General features: G+C 45.2%; 1 pseudogene; it reads right to left on the minus strand.

Annotated features, from left to right (window-relative positions):
* Positions 1-14,370, minus strand: part of LOC138772585 (catenin alpha-1 pseudogene) — a 719,716-nt pseudogene that overhangs the window by 578,774 nt on the left and 126,572 nt on the right.

The following is a 14,370-nucleotide window of genomic DNA, read 5'->3' on the forward strand; positions in this document are numbered from 1 at the left end:
TTAGGGACTCAATGTGCTGATACACAGGGTCTGTGCATAGACATGTTAAGGCACGGTCTCAAACAAAACCATAGTTGATATGACTATCCCACATATCCTATAGATCAGACTTAAAAAAGTATTCTGGAGTTATATTGAAAACATTTGAAAGAAAGCTGCAGACTTTTTACACACAGAGGAACACTAATCCTACAACTTAAACTTTTTTGTCACATTTTGCTCCCTATGTGCCCCTTGTCAGCTCATTAAGTGGGCGGAGCTTCATTCATTGCTTTTATCTACTCCCCTTGTATTTCCCTGGCTGCTGATGAGTGGGGGTCTCATTTATCAAAACTGAAAAAAAAATTGTTTCTTTTAGTAACCCCATTTTGGCAGTGCAGTTAAAAGGGAATCTGCCACTAGGTTTATGCTGCCTTAAATGAAGGAAGTATAAACTAGTAACAGAAATGCTGAACAAAACAGTGTATTACTTACATCATTCTCTTCAGCCGTTCTTCTGATATGCAAGGGAATAGGCTTTAGGCCATGGCGCTAAAGCTGCCCCCAGCTGCTGATTGACGATTCTCTACCTACTGGAGCGTGCTGGTGCTCATGAATATCCGAGACTACTGAGCACATGCACATAACAGATAGGACTAGTTATTGTCTTTGTTATTCAGGAGGATAGCTCTGAATCAGCTGCACAGAACAATGTAAGTGATACATCATTCTGTTCAGCTTCTCTGTCGCTAGTTTATGCTCCCCTGAGATAGGACAGCATTAAACTACTGACAGATCTCTTTAAGAATTAAAAGCTGAGCTGATTGCTGTGTTTTGATTTTTTCACTTAGGGTATGTTCACACGGAGTAAAACAGGTGGAATTCCGCCTGTCTCCGTGTGCCATAGCCCGTCTATGGGAGGGCGTGCGCTCCTCCGCTGCCGCCACTCTCCGCTCACAGAAGTGACATGTCACTTCTTTGAGTGGAGAGCGGCAGCAGTGGAGGAGCGTGCACCCTCTCATTCACTCACATGGGGACACTGAGCACGGCGGGATTTCATGGCGGAGAGATCCGCTACGGAATTCCGCCGTATTTGCTCAGTGTGAACATACCCTTAGACAGTTTTGAGAGGCCTGTGGTCTCTGCCTCCCTATGTAATCCCTCACTTCTGAGTCTCTCACATTACTTCCTAGTTCCCATCCTCGGCTGTTATATATATATATAAACACCTCATTCTCATCAAACTGTTAATACAGCAACTGAGCATGTGCGACCATCAAACTGTGGATGAACTGCAGGCCGTAACCATAGGCGATGAGCTATAAACACCACATATTGGGCCACTAACTGATATTGGGGGATTATGTGGGAAACTACTAAAAATATTTCATCACTTAAAGATTTTCTATTTTGTACCATATACTGTTAAAGGAAGTCAACATTTGTATACCACTCTACCGCTTCATTAGTCTTTTTGTTGATTTGTTGATTTATTCGATAGTTAGCCCATGTATAAGGAGATTACAATAAACCATCCTGATGATGATAAATGACTAGAGATGAGCGCAATTCATTTGCATTCATTCATTTTCATTTGACTACCAGTGGGTGAAGAGGTTGGATGCAGCCCTAGGGAGTCCTGGAAAACATGGATACAGTCATAGGCCATAGGCAGTATCCATAATTACCATGACTCCCTAGGGCTGCATCCAACTTTGTCAGCCACCGGGGTTCAAATGCAGAGAATTCTAGGTCAAACTTGGGCATGCTCAAATTGTGCTTCTCTCTATAAATGACCAGAGAATGATGTAATCATTCACGTTAATGGTTCAGATGATGTAACATGGTGGTCATGTGATCAGTCGTGCCCAATGTTTACACTTTGTTTCTTCGCTTATTACATAAGCAGTTTTGACATATTCCCTAGCTATGTACCAGTCATGCAATATGTTTAGTGTTTTGTATATTTCCATATGTGTTCTCTTAGGAAATAAAGAGGTGTTTTTAATGAGCGCATTGCAATGAATTATTGTAGCGCATTAAAGCGTTACTGTCAGTTATAAAAAGCTTGCATAACTTAACATCAGGCATAGGCTGCAGCGATGTTAATTTACTGCCCATCGGCGGGAGGAGGTTAACAAAAAAATTGCTTAGTCAACTAAACTTTTCTGTTTCGATTCGCTCATCTCTAGTCTCAGTGATGCGACCCGCACTGACTCCAGCTATGGCCAGAAGAGGCATGGCTCTGCACTTCATTTCCCGACTCCACTCTTGCTCCAAATATGTCTATGCAAAAAGTGGACTCCTGCAATGAGATGGCATAAAGGGGTACTCCAGAGATCAAAATGTTTTTGAACCAATGCCAGAAAGTTATATAGATTTGTAAATTACTTCTATTTAGAAAACTTAAGTCTTCCAGTACTTATCAGCTGCTGTATGCCCTGCAGAAAGTGGTGTATTCTTCCCAGTCTAACACAGTGCTCTCTGCTGCCACCTCTGTCCATGTCAGGAACTGTCCAGAGCAGAAGAGGTTTTTTATGGGGAATCTGATATAAAAGCATCTGTGTGCCCCAGGATAAAATCTACAGAGGTATACAGATACAGAGAGCAGAGACCTCATACACCTCTTTACAAGCCTCCAAACAAAACACAGCTGTAATATGACTATATGCATTAGCCCTAAAGGTCTCATACTTCTTTACATCATTACAAAGCTTCCAGATTTTTGCTTTCAGACAATGGTTCCCAAATAAATTCTAAGAATCGGCGTAACCAAACAAGCTGCAGGGTGACGTGTGAGAATGGGCTACGTATAGAATAGGAAATGTCCATTCTCTATAAGTAACAATGAGGGGTGTGGGAGGAAACGAGAACCTAAAGGAAACCCATGTTACCACTGGGAGAACATAGATGTGTTAGGCAGATGCTAGCTCAGTAAGGTCGCTGTGGACTCACTATATGGTGATGGTGGCACACATGGCAGCCCCAATGGTTCTATACTATGGAGCAGTAGGCGCTCTATATGTCACAGCATGATGCAGGGTTCAACACCAAGCACAGAGTCCCTGTATATACACGGTATATAGTCATTTCATGATACATAGGATACTGTATGTACAACCACCAGCTTAGCTGTGATGTCACACTAGCTTATTAGACAGATAGTGAATAGAGTAGTTCAGCTATTGTGATCACTACTAGAGATGAGGGAAATTGCCAAAAGTTTGAGTTTGCACAAACCAAAACTATTTGCATTTGAATCCCACTGCCGGTAGAAGGTGGATGCAGCCCAGTGACCATAGGCCATAGGCTGTATCCATGTTTTCTAGGCAGTTCTCGGGCTGCATCCACTTTCTCCAGGCAGCTGGTTCCTCATCTATAGTAGTGATATTGTGGTGCACCACCGGTGTGGTGGACGACTGGTCACTTGCCAGATGGTGAGGTGTGACTCCACTGTAGTAGTGGTTGGTCGGGGAATAGCTCAGCCAGATGTTATGTTGTCGTGACGCCAGTGCCGGTTGGGCACACAGGTATGGAGGCACACCTGCTTTTATTTTAGTGAGGCTGGCTATACCCTTTGGTCAGAAACCTGCCAGGCTGTTTGGGGGTCCCTTGGGCACTTATCATGGTGGTCCGGAGTGGAGTTGTGACCCACCCTGACTATCGGTACTGCCACCTACAGAAAGGGGAGATGATTCAAGGAGGATGCAATGGCTGTGTAGGTGCTTAGAGAATAACCACTGAGTCCAGTTAAATAAATAGCTTCTTCTTTACTTTTAGAAACACTTGATACAGTAATGTACAGCGGACTTCTGTCTTGATAATACACTTTAGACTTTAGTGACAGGATCTGTGCTGAGAACTTATAGAGTAGTGCAGCCGTGCTTGCTGGTTTGCTTGCTGAGAGGTAGAAGAGGTTCAGAAAAGTTTCATACTTGCTATTATCTATTCAGTCTCCTTTCCCCAGTTCTGAACTGCTGCTTTCTGCTGAAGACACAGAAAACTGCGTGTGAGCTCTTCTCTCCCTTTGCCCCAACCCCCCTTCCTTCTAAAACATCTCCCTGGCTCTGTGATATTGGTAGGGTTAATTTGAGGTCAAGCTGCTGGTGATCTCATTGTGATTAACCCTTCTGGCATCAGCAGAAAGCAGCAGCTCAGAACTGGGGGAAGGAGACTAAAAAAATAATAAACCGTATGGAAGGAATTGTTACCCTCTGGGGTCTTTTTTTCCATATTGCACATGGTTCCGCAACACAAGTACACAAAGGAATTCATTGCCTTTTCTTTGGCACTCTGGACTGCACAGGAGCAGGTAAGCACTGACTCAGAGGGGGTTTCCAGTGTATTCCCTGGGGCAAAACCTTCCCTGTCTAATCAGGTCAAGTTCTGAGGTCATCTTACTTCTTGACCTTAACTCATCCAGGACTCTTGCTTCTTATAGCCTGGGGACTTTTATACCTATAACAGCTTTACTGCTTCTGCAATCACAATGGTAAACAGGGAACTTAAAGGGGTACTCTAGAGTTCTATTGAAATCTTTGCCTGCTATGTGCTAATTTTCTGTAGAAATGGGTTTAATTAAAGTGTGACTGTCATTTAAGTGTCATTTTTCAGAAATCAATAAGTTTTAATAGTGCAAGTGATTTTAAGAAACTCTGTAATAGGTTTTTATTAAGCAAAAGAGTTTCCTTCTGTACTCCGAAAGCTGTTCTCCTACCTCCACACACACACACACACACTTCAGAAGAAGCAGGATTTCTGTGTCCATTATGGCCTATGGAGAGGGGAGGGGTCGAGGTGGATGAGGGAACAGGGAGAGGAGAAAAGGCAGCCCTGCACAGCACATCATCTTGCCATCTTCATGAACAAGAGAAGAAATAGTTGTACTCACCAATGTAGTCTTCATAATAATTTATTACGCCATATTACCAAAAGGATAAAAACCGAGACAGTGCGGACATTTATAAGTATTGGAAAATTGGAGATTTTTAGAGGTAAGTCAACTGAAAATATCTGGCACCAGTTGATTTCAAAGCATTTTTTTCCCGCTGGAGTACCCCTTTAAGTACAGGTGCACACATTGATATTTTGTGCATCCTTTGAGAACACTTGATATGTTGTGTATCCAAAACTATTTTTAAGAGGTTCCCACTGATACCAGGAAGCAGCCGGGGGACCGCGATCCTGACAGCGGACAGCGGGAGGTAGATGCTTGTAGTTAGGTATAGCCACCTCCTCCCTGGCTCTTTTATAAAAAAAATATTGGGTGCCAGACTTCTCCTTTAAAGTGATAGGAGCCAAGGTGTAATACCACACACAGCCTGATAACAGGTGTGGCGCTCTTTTTGAAAGAAAGCAATTATGTTTTTTTTTGTTAAATAATTCTAGCTAACCTGGCTGGCTAACGTGTGTGGAGACCAATGGGAGAATCATGCTTCATTGGAGATTTGGGAAAAAGGCCATACAGTTTGTTCCCCTATAAATAGACATTATTCTTCTTCTTCTTCAAAGCATATGGAACGATATACAATGTTCCGAGTTTGGAGGAAAACACGTACACCATTCTTGTGATTCCGGAGTGGTGTCACTGGTGTTCTGTGAATGGGGACGGCCTGGTGCTGCAGGGAATAGTGTTCACGCGGAGCAGGCGTGATCTGTGCATTGTCTCCTCGTGCTGCTTTCACACCTATGTGTAGGGACTGTGATAATAGCCGGAGGCAGCAGCGCCCTTACCTATTGCACCACCATAACCTGGCTGTTTACTGTCACTTATCAGGAGAGTCTATATCTATAAGAAAATACCAAGACTGTACATTACACAGTCACTACTAGGTCGGGTCATTGGGCTATAGGGTCTGGTACTGGATGAAAGCTTTAGTTTATTTAGTGTATACTTATTTGTTGCTGGTGTCTAACTGTATATCTGCTCAGTGTAAACAACGTCTAATTTCCCTGTTTCAAAAATGCATACATACTAAGGGTCCTATTACACGGTTCAATGGGGGCCCTAAAATAAATGTAAAGGCGCGCCGATCTAACAGGTTATCAGACGGCCTGATAATCATTTAACAAGGACTGCATGGACATCGTTACCGATCCTTGCAGCCCTTGCTTAAACTGTATACATTACCTATCCATGGTCCAGGGCGCCTCTTGCGCTCTGTTTTTCCCCAGGGCCCGCAAGCTGCAGCTCCAGAGCGGCCTGTCTCAGCTGACAGGCCGCCTAGCCGGCGGTCCCGGCCAGTGGCTGAGCAGTCTGTCAGCTGAGACAGGCCGCTCTGAAGCTGCAGTGCGCGGGACCCGGGGAAAAGCAGAGCGCAAGAAGCGCCCTGGACCATGGATAGGTAATGTATGCACTGTGCAAATCGTCGGCCATGCACCGCTATTACACGTAGCAATGTGCGGTCGGCGCCCGACAATTATAGGTCCAAGCCTATATCAACGATCAGCCGATGATCGTTGTCATCGCCTGATCGTTGTGTTTATTACACGAAGCGATAATCGGCCAGATAGGGCCGATTCGGCCGATTATCATTCCCTGTAATAGGGCCCTAAGGACTGACTCATAGGGAGTTAAAGGGGTACTCCTTCAAATCAACTGGTTTTAGAAAGTGATATAGATTTGTCATTTACTTCTTTTAAAAAAATGTCAAGTATTCCAATACCTATCAGCTGCTGTATGTCCTGCAGGAAGCGGTGTATACTTTCCAGTCTGACACAGTACTCTCTGCTGCCACCTCTGTCCATGTCAGGAACTGTTCAGATCAGTAGCAAACCCCATAGAAAAGAATCCCAAGATCCCCAAAAATTACATAGAATAGCAATACTCATGCAAGACCAGCGCCAAACTTTCCCAAATACAATGCTTGGTAATGTTCACCAGCTCCATAGAGAATGAATAGAGCAGTGACCATGCACGATTATGTCCCTGTTCTTGGCACCAGCTGAGGTCCTAGCATTTGGACCCCCACTGATACGCTTGGTGTCCCCTATTCTATGCATAGGATAACAAGTTGCGAATGGAGCACCCATTTAAAACTGCTTTCTCTCCAAAACAGCTCCACCCTTGTCCTCAGGTGGTGTGTGGTATTACAACTCAGCTCCATTTAGTTCAATGGAACCGAATTGCAATGCAAAACAATACACAAACTTACAGGCACTGGACTATGTAGCTGCTTATAACTATGAGAAATATATTATGTTGAAATTAGCTGTAGAAAGCTGACTCTCTAGTGCCACCTATTGGAAGTAGCTAGATCTAAAACCGAAGAGGGGCAAAAACCTCAAAACAACTGTCTACAGATGTCTCCTCTACCTTTTAGAGAGATTCTGGTTTGGGTGATAATCCCTGGTCATGTTCCAAGGCTTTTTTATGAGCCAAAAGTTATGTACATATATCTATTATATTTGTTCCTTCAGGAGGAGAGCTAATTTGTATATTGTGAGTTACCTGGTATATATGATTTCTCTGTGCTGTCTTGGTGGTCTCCATTAGGAAACAAATTAGCCTCTCAAATATAAACTATGTTCTTTTTCAAAATAGCATCCGTCATTTTAAGTTTACAGTGATGACTGTAGGTACAATATTCTAGTACAGGTGGAGCGACTGCCTTTTGGGTGTGTCTTCAAAGTGACTCTGTACCCACAATCTGACCCCCCCAAACCGCTTGTACATTCGGATAGCTGCTTTTAATCCAAGATCTGTCCTGGGGTCCGTTCGGCAGGAGATGCAGTTATTGTCCTAAAAAACAACTTCTAAACTTGCAGCCCTGAGTCAAACTGGCGTGGCCTAGATTACCCATGCCTTTGCATTGCGACACCCCTCCGTCCCTCCTCCCCATCCTCTTCATTATTAGAAATGCCAATAGAACATTTTCTCCTGTCTGAGCATTGCACAGGTGCCTTAACGATCCAGCCCATGTGCCGGGCTGACACAGGTGAGGAATAATAGAAAATCTGCCTTGAGCATTCCTAATGAGGAGGAGGGCGGAGAGGGTGTGTAAGTCTAATGCATACACACTCTAGGCCACACCAGTTTGACTCAGGGCTGCCAGTTTAAAAGTCGTTTTTTAGGACAATAACTGCATCTCCTGCCAAACGGACCCCAGGACAGATCTTGGAGTAAAAGCAGCTATCCGAAGGTACAAGCGGTTTGGGGGGGTCAGATTGTGGGTACAAAGTCGCTTTAAAGGGGTACCCCGGCAAAAATCTTTTTCTTTCAAATCAACTGGTTTCAGAAAGTTATACAGATTTGTAATTTACTTCTGTTTACAAATCTCCATTCTTCCAGTACTTATCAGCTGCTGTATGTCCTGCAGGAAGTGGTGTATTCTTTCCAGTCTGACACAGTGCTCTCTGCTGTCACCTCTGTCCATGTCAGGAACTGTCCAGAGCAGGAGAGGTTTTCTATGGGTATTTGCTGATGCTCTGGACAGTTCCTGACATGGACAGAGGTGGCAGCAGAGAGCACTGTGTCAGACTGGAAAGAATACACCACTTCCTGCAGGACATACAGCAGCTGATAAGTACTGGAAGAATGGAGATTTGTAAACAGAAGTAAATTACAAATCTGTATAACTTTCTGAAACCAGTTGATTTGAAGAAAAAAAAAGATTTTCACTGGAGTACATCTTTAATTAAAAAGTCCATTGAATTTAAAGGACAACTCCGGTGAAAAGCTTTTTCCCAGTAATTGAACACATTAGAGAGTTATATAACTTTGTAATATGCTTCAATCACCTATCTGCCCCTCTTCCCTATTTTTCCCCCCTCAACCTCCCACCAGGAAGTGACGTAAATTCATTCTTACCTAATGACTGTTGACCCCAGGCTGCTCTGTGGCAGCCATTTTGTGACAATGACATCATCAAGAGGAAGGCGGGTCTAAGCCCTGTTAGGCCAGCCTCCCTTTGTCAGATGACTCAGGTTGCTCAGCTCTGATTGGCTGAACAAGCTGTAAACCATCTAACAGTTCTACAGAGTCAGTTAGACATCACAGGAGACAAAGTGCATCATGGGAAAGCCAAAACCAGGAAGTGAAGAAAAAAATGAAGACACCAACTGGAGCTTCAGTTCAGTTTTTTTTTTTTTTTTTTTATTAGCACCAGAGTTGTCCTTTAATGCTGAAGACAGTGAAAGGACCGTGAAAACTGTGTGAACAATTAAAAAATAACGTCCAGTGTTTCCAAAAGACATCCAAAAATAATCGTCAGGATTATTATTTTGATGCCTGTACTAACAACATCCGTTATTTAATACACTGTGTGCATTGGGCGCCCGTCATTCTATTGACTTCAATGCATTACATTGAGGTCAAATAAAATGTGGTAATAACGGATGTCTTTTTTTTTTTTTTTTTTTTTTACTTAGTATGAACATAGCCACATAGCCACTTGGTGGACAATGTGGTGGAGCAGCTTTGGTTCTCCCTATGCTTCATAAGGGGAAGGACATTGATGATAGACCCCGGTAGGAGTTGTTTGGCCTGGAAGGAAACATAATAGACCCTTTTATATGACACATTTGCACTTTTTATGCACATACAAGAGTCCATTCACTTCAATTATTTTACCTCTATTATATTTATTATGCACGAAGGAAAGTTCTTTTATAATAGCAGATTATTCTTGTTTATCGATTTCCTGATTTAGGGTCGGGGGTCATCTGACGATTTGGCTGCAGATGGACAATGATGGGGAACTGTGTACTAGAGGTTACCTGTTATCTGTCATTCCAGGTGACCTGTGTCGGCTGCTGACATCACTTCTTCAGGTTCAATGACCCATAAGCCAGAAAAAACAACCCCTTTAAATCAAGTTATGTTGACTTTGCATCTGTTTTTCAGCACTACGGGTTTGTTAAAAGCTGTTTTCTTGCTAAAATGGACTTTACTTTAGATCACATACCACATCACCATAGTGTAAAACAGGGAGTTAATGGAGTCTACTCATTTCAGTAACAAGCATTGTTTTGCTTGCGGTCACAAGAGTCTGGCTCCGTCTTCCCCCGGCTGCTGCACGGCTGCCGGGGGTGTCGCGTCTTATCCCCGACAGCGCGCGCATCCCAGAGCTCCCTGCCCGCCTTGGGCCCTGACTTCCGGTTCCGGCGCGCAGGGAGCTCTGGGATGCGCGCGCTGCCGGGGATAAGACGTGACACCCCCGGCAGCCGCGCAGCAGCCGGGGACAGACCAGGAGGTGTGAGGGTCAACGTGGGAGCGCGTTGTCAGGTGAGTTAAGTTTTGTTTTGTTTTTTTATCAGCCTGCACGGGTGGGGGGAAAGAGGGGGGCATCTATGAGGGTGGGGGGAAAAAGGGGGCCATCTATGAGGGTGGGGGGAAAGAGGGGGGCATCTATGAGGGTGGGGGGAAAGAGGGGGGCATCTATGAGGGTGGGGGGAAAGAGGGGGCCATCTATGAGGGTGGGGGGAAAGAGGGGGCCATCTATGAGGGTGGGGGGAAAGAGGGGGGCATCTATGAGGGTGGGGGGATAGAGGGGGGCATCTATGAGGGTGGGGGAAAGAGGGGGGCATCTATGAGGGTGGGGGGAAAGAGGGGGGCATCTATGAGGGTGGGGGGAAAGAGGGGCCATCTATGAGGGTGGGGGGAAAGAGGGGGCCATCTATGAGGGTGGGGGGAAAGAGGGGGCCATCTATGAGGGTGGGGGGAAAGAGGGGGGCATCTATGAGGGTGGGGGGAAAGGAGGGGGGCATCTATGAGGGTGGGGGGAAGGAGGGGGGCATCTATGAGGCTGGGGGGAAAGAGGGGGCCATCTATGAGGATGGGGGGAAGAGGGGGCCATCTATGAGGGTGGGGGGAAGAGGGGGGCATCTATGAGGGTGGGGGAAGGAGGGAGGCATCTATGAGGGTGGGGGGGAAAGAGGGACCATCTATAAGGAAGGGGGAAAGGGGACCATCTATAAGGGAGGGTGGGGGAGAGGGGGCCATCTATAAGGGAGGGTGGGGGGAGAGGGGACCATCCATAAGGGAGGGTGAGGAGAGAGGGGGCCATCTATAAGGGAGGGTGAGAAGAGAGGGGGCCATCTATAAGGAGGGGGGAGAGGAGGCCATCTATAAGGAGGGGGTAGAGGGGGCCATCTATAAGGAGGGGGAGAGGAGGCCATCTATATGGAGGGGGGAGAGGAGGCCATCTATAAGGGAGGGGGTAGAGGAGGCCATCTATAAGGGAGGGGGGGGGAAGGGGACCATCTATAAGGGAGGGGGGAGAGGAGGCCATCTATAAGGGAGGGTGGGGGTAGAGGGGGTCATCTATAAGAGAGGGAGTAGAGGAGGCTATCTATAAGGGAGGGTGGGGGGAGAGGGGGCCATCTATAAGGAGGGCAACATGGGGGAAGAGGGGCCATCTATTTGGGGGGGCAACATAGGGGGAGAGGGAATACACAGAGGGGGGCATATATTATTAGGGGATCACATAGAGCCAGGGCTACCCACTAAATGAGGGTGTAAAGTGTGTAGAGAGATGAGGATGGTGCCAGAGTGAAGAGACTAATATGTCTGTCTGGCAGATTCTGTGGATTCGTGGCTCAGAGAAGTTCTCATAACGGCCCAGGACGGATGGAGAAGATAAAAAGGGAAGAACTCCGATCAGAGAAGACGTCCCCCTGTGAGTCACCTGATATAACTGCACTGTAATGTATATGGTGTATAGAACCTGTGTAGAGCTGGGGCCACCTCTATATGACTGGATGAGGTGATTTAGTATACTGGATTTGGTCAGTAACAATATGGTGGTGATGGTAGTGGTTGTGGTGTGGCGGTAACATTTCCTTCCTATATACTGGTATTACTGGTAATATTGGTCTCAGTATACAGAATTTGGTCGGTAACAGTATGGCGGTAATATGTACGGTGATAATACTTTCTCTTCCAATATGCTGGTGTTAGTGGTAATATCTGTCTTGGTGTGTGTGTGTGTATATATATATATATATATATATAATATAATATACACACACCAATAGCATCACTTGGTCGTGAAAGGAGGGGGGGGGCCCAAGTTGGCCTCTCGCACCAGGGCCCAGGAGACATTAGCTACGCCCCTGCACTCATGCATTGGTGGCATGGGGATTCTGATTATTATCAAGCTCAATGCAGCTCCAGCAGGTACTGCAGTAGTGGCTGGGATAAACATCATTGACACCGGCCATTCTGTGACACGGCCGGGTCACAGGAAGACCAGTGTCATATGTTGTGTGTATACTGCTATATATCCAAGCCAGGGTTGGGATAAGGTATTTTGATGCCCTTGGTAGACATGACACATGATGCCCACCAAAAAACACAGGTTTTCTATGGGGATTTGCAACTGCTCTGGACAGTTCCTGACATGGACAGAGGTGGCAGCAGAGAGCACTGTGTCAGACTGGAAAGAAAACACCACTTCCTGCAGGACATAGAGCAGGTGATAAGTACTGGAAGACTTGAGTGTTTTAATAGAAGTAATTTACCATTTTTTTTCTGGAGTACCCCTTTAAGAAGGAAATTCTCTGGCCAATAGGAAGACAATAAATTAGTAATAAAGTGTCTCTGCAAACTGTTCACGTGAAGTGTTTATTGTTCAGATAGCAGGAAGATGCTAAGTTGCACAGTTACCAGAACAGGACAGGTCTCAGGCTTTCCCTTTTTCAAAAAATGACTCTAAAAAAACTAAAATCCTGTTAAAATGATAGAACACATTGGTTTTCGGAGCCACCTCTGACCCACTTACACAATGGTTTTTCTGCATTTCTTTTTGTGCAATTTGGAATTTTTCCCATTTAGTGAACAAAACAAGTGCCAGGTGCCAAAAAAGATAAATAGCAGAGAATGTATCCTCCTAATGCTTCTGCCACAGACATGAGGGGGCGGCGAGGCTTAGGATAAGACATCTGGACAATGAAAGATGTCATCGCAGCTGGAGACTCCTGTGAGAAGTGGACACATGATCCCATCCGAAACTAGATAGGTCTAGCCAAGTCCCCGAAGTGGAGGAAGTCTCGGGAGGAGGAGTCATTTATTGCCTTTATGCATACAATTTTATGTCCAGTGTTTTCACCAGTAGGTTTAGTCTAGGTTATATAATAGTTCCATATGGAATATTCATATCTAAAAATGTCAGAAACTAGAATGTTATATAGATACAGAATTACACAAAAGAGTAAAAAAAATAATAATTATAGAATAAATTGTGTGCATTTATATAAGGTTTCTCTCTTATGCACACAAATGTTTGTACAGTTATACAATATAGTAGGAATGGATGACCAGTGTACATTGTGGATGATCTCTAAGGCCAGGGCTACACTGCAACTTCCTGTGGTGCTACAGCAGCAGTCCACACTGAGCTCTATGTAATATTGTAGTGCTACTAAAAGTCACAGTGTGGTCCTGGCCTAATGCTTATCATGTGAGTTCTACTGTTTCCTTCACTACCAGCTGAGTAGTTACAGTACATCAAACCTCCTTCCATCTGGTCTCTGCAGATATTGCTTCATTCCCTCAGCTTGTGGGAGACATGTGTAGATCTTTTTTGGGAACGTGTACGCTGCAGTCCTTGGCTGAGGTGAAGTGAGGTTACAGAGCATTGTCTGAATTCATAATTATAAGTATGAATATGTGTATACAACATACACCAGGTTTATGCTGTACTATGTGGGGGTGGTGCAACATAGTCACAGGAACACTGATTTCTCCATTTCTGGCATATTTGTGAGCTGGTTGTCAGCTCTTTGCTTATAATGTACAAAGGTAAAAAGCCATCAATCAACAACAGGTTGACAGGAGCAGCAGCAATTCATAAATGTACCACATCACTGGCACTTCTCCGCAGTTCCAAAGTATATGAGACAGTGTTCTGGGTACCCCTTTTGTAATAGTGCCCTCCATTGTTCCCCAAGATAGTAATAACATTCTTCTTTGTGCCCTCAGCCAGTAATAGTGTCCTCCTCTGTGCCCCAGACAGTAACAGTGTCCTCCTCTGTGCCCCAGACAGTAATAGTGTCCTCCTCTGTGCCCCCAGACAGTAATAGTGTCCTCCTCTGTGCCCCCAGACAGTAAAAGTGTCCTCCTCTGTGCCCCAGACAGTATTAGTGTTCTCCTCTGTGCCCCAGACAGTAACAGTGTCCTCCTCTGTGCCCCAGACAGTAATAGTGTCCTCCTCTGTGCCCCCAGACAGTAATAGCTTCCTCCTCTGTGCCCCAGACAGTATTAGTGTGCTCCTCTGTGTCCCAGACAGTAACAGTGTCCTCCTCTGTGCCCCCAGACAGTAATAGTGTCCTCCTCTGTGCCCCCAGACAGTAATAGTGTCCTCCTCTGTGCCCCCAGACAGTAATAGCTTCCTCCTCTGTGCCCCAGACAGTATTAGTGTGCTCCTCTGTGCCCCAGACAGTATAAGTGTC

This window comes from Dendropsophus ebraccatus, chromosome 14, assembly GCF_027789765.1.
Source record: "Dendropsophus ebraccatus isolate aDenEbr1 chromosome 14, aDenEbr1.pat, whole genome shotgun sequence".
Lineage (NCBI taxonomy): Eukaryota > Metazoa > Chordata > Amphibia > Anura > Hylidae > Dendropsophus > Dendropsophus ebraccatus.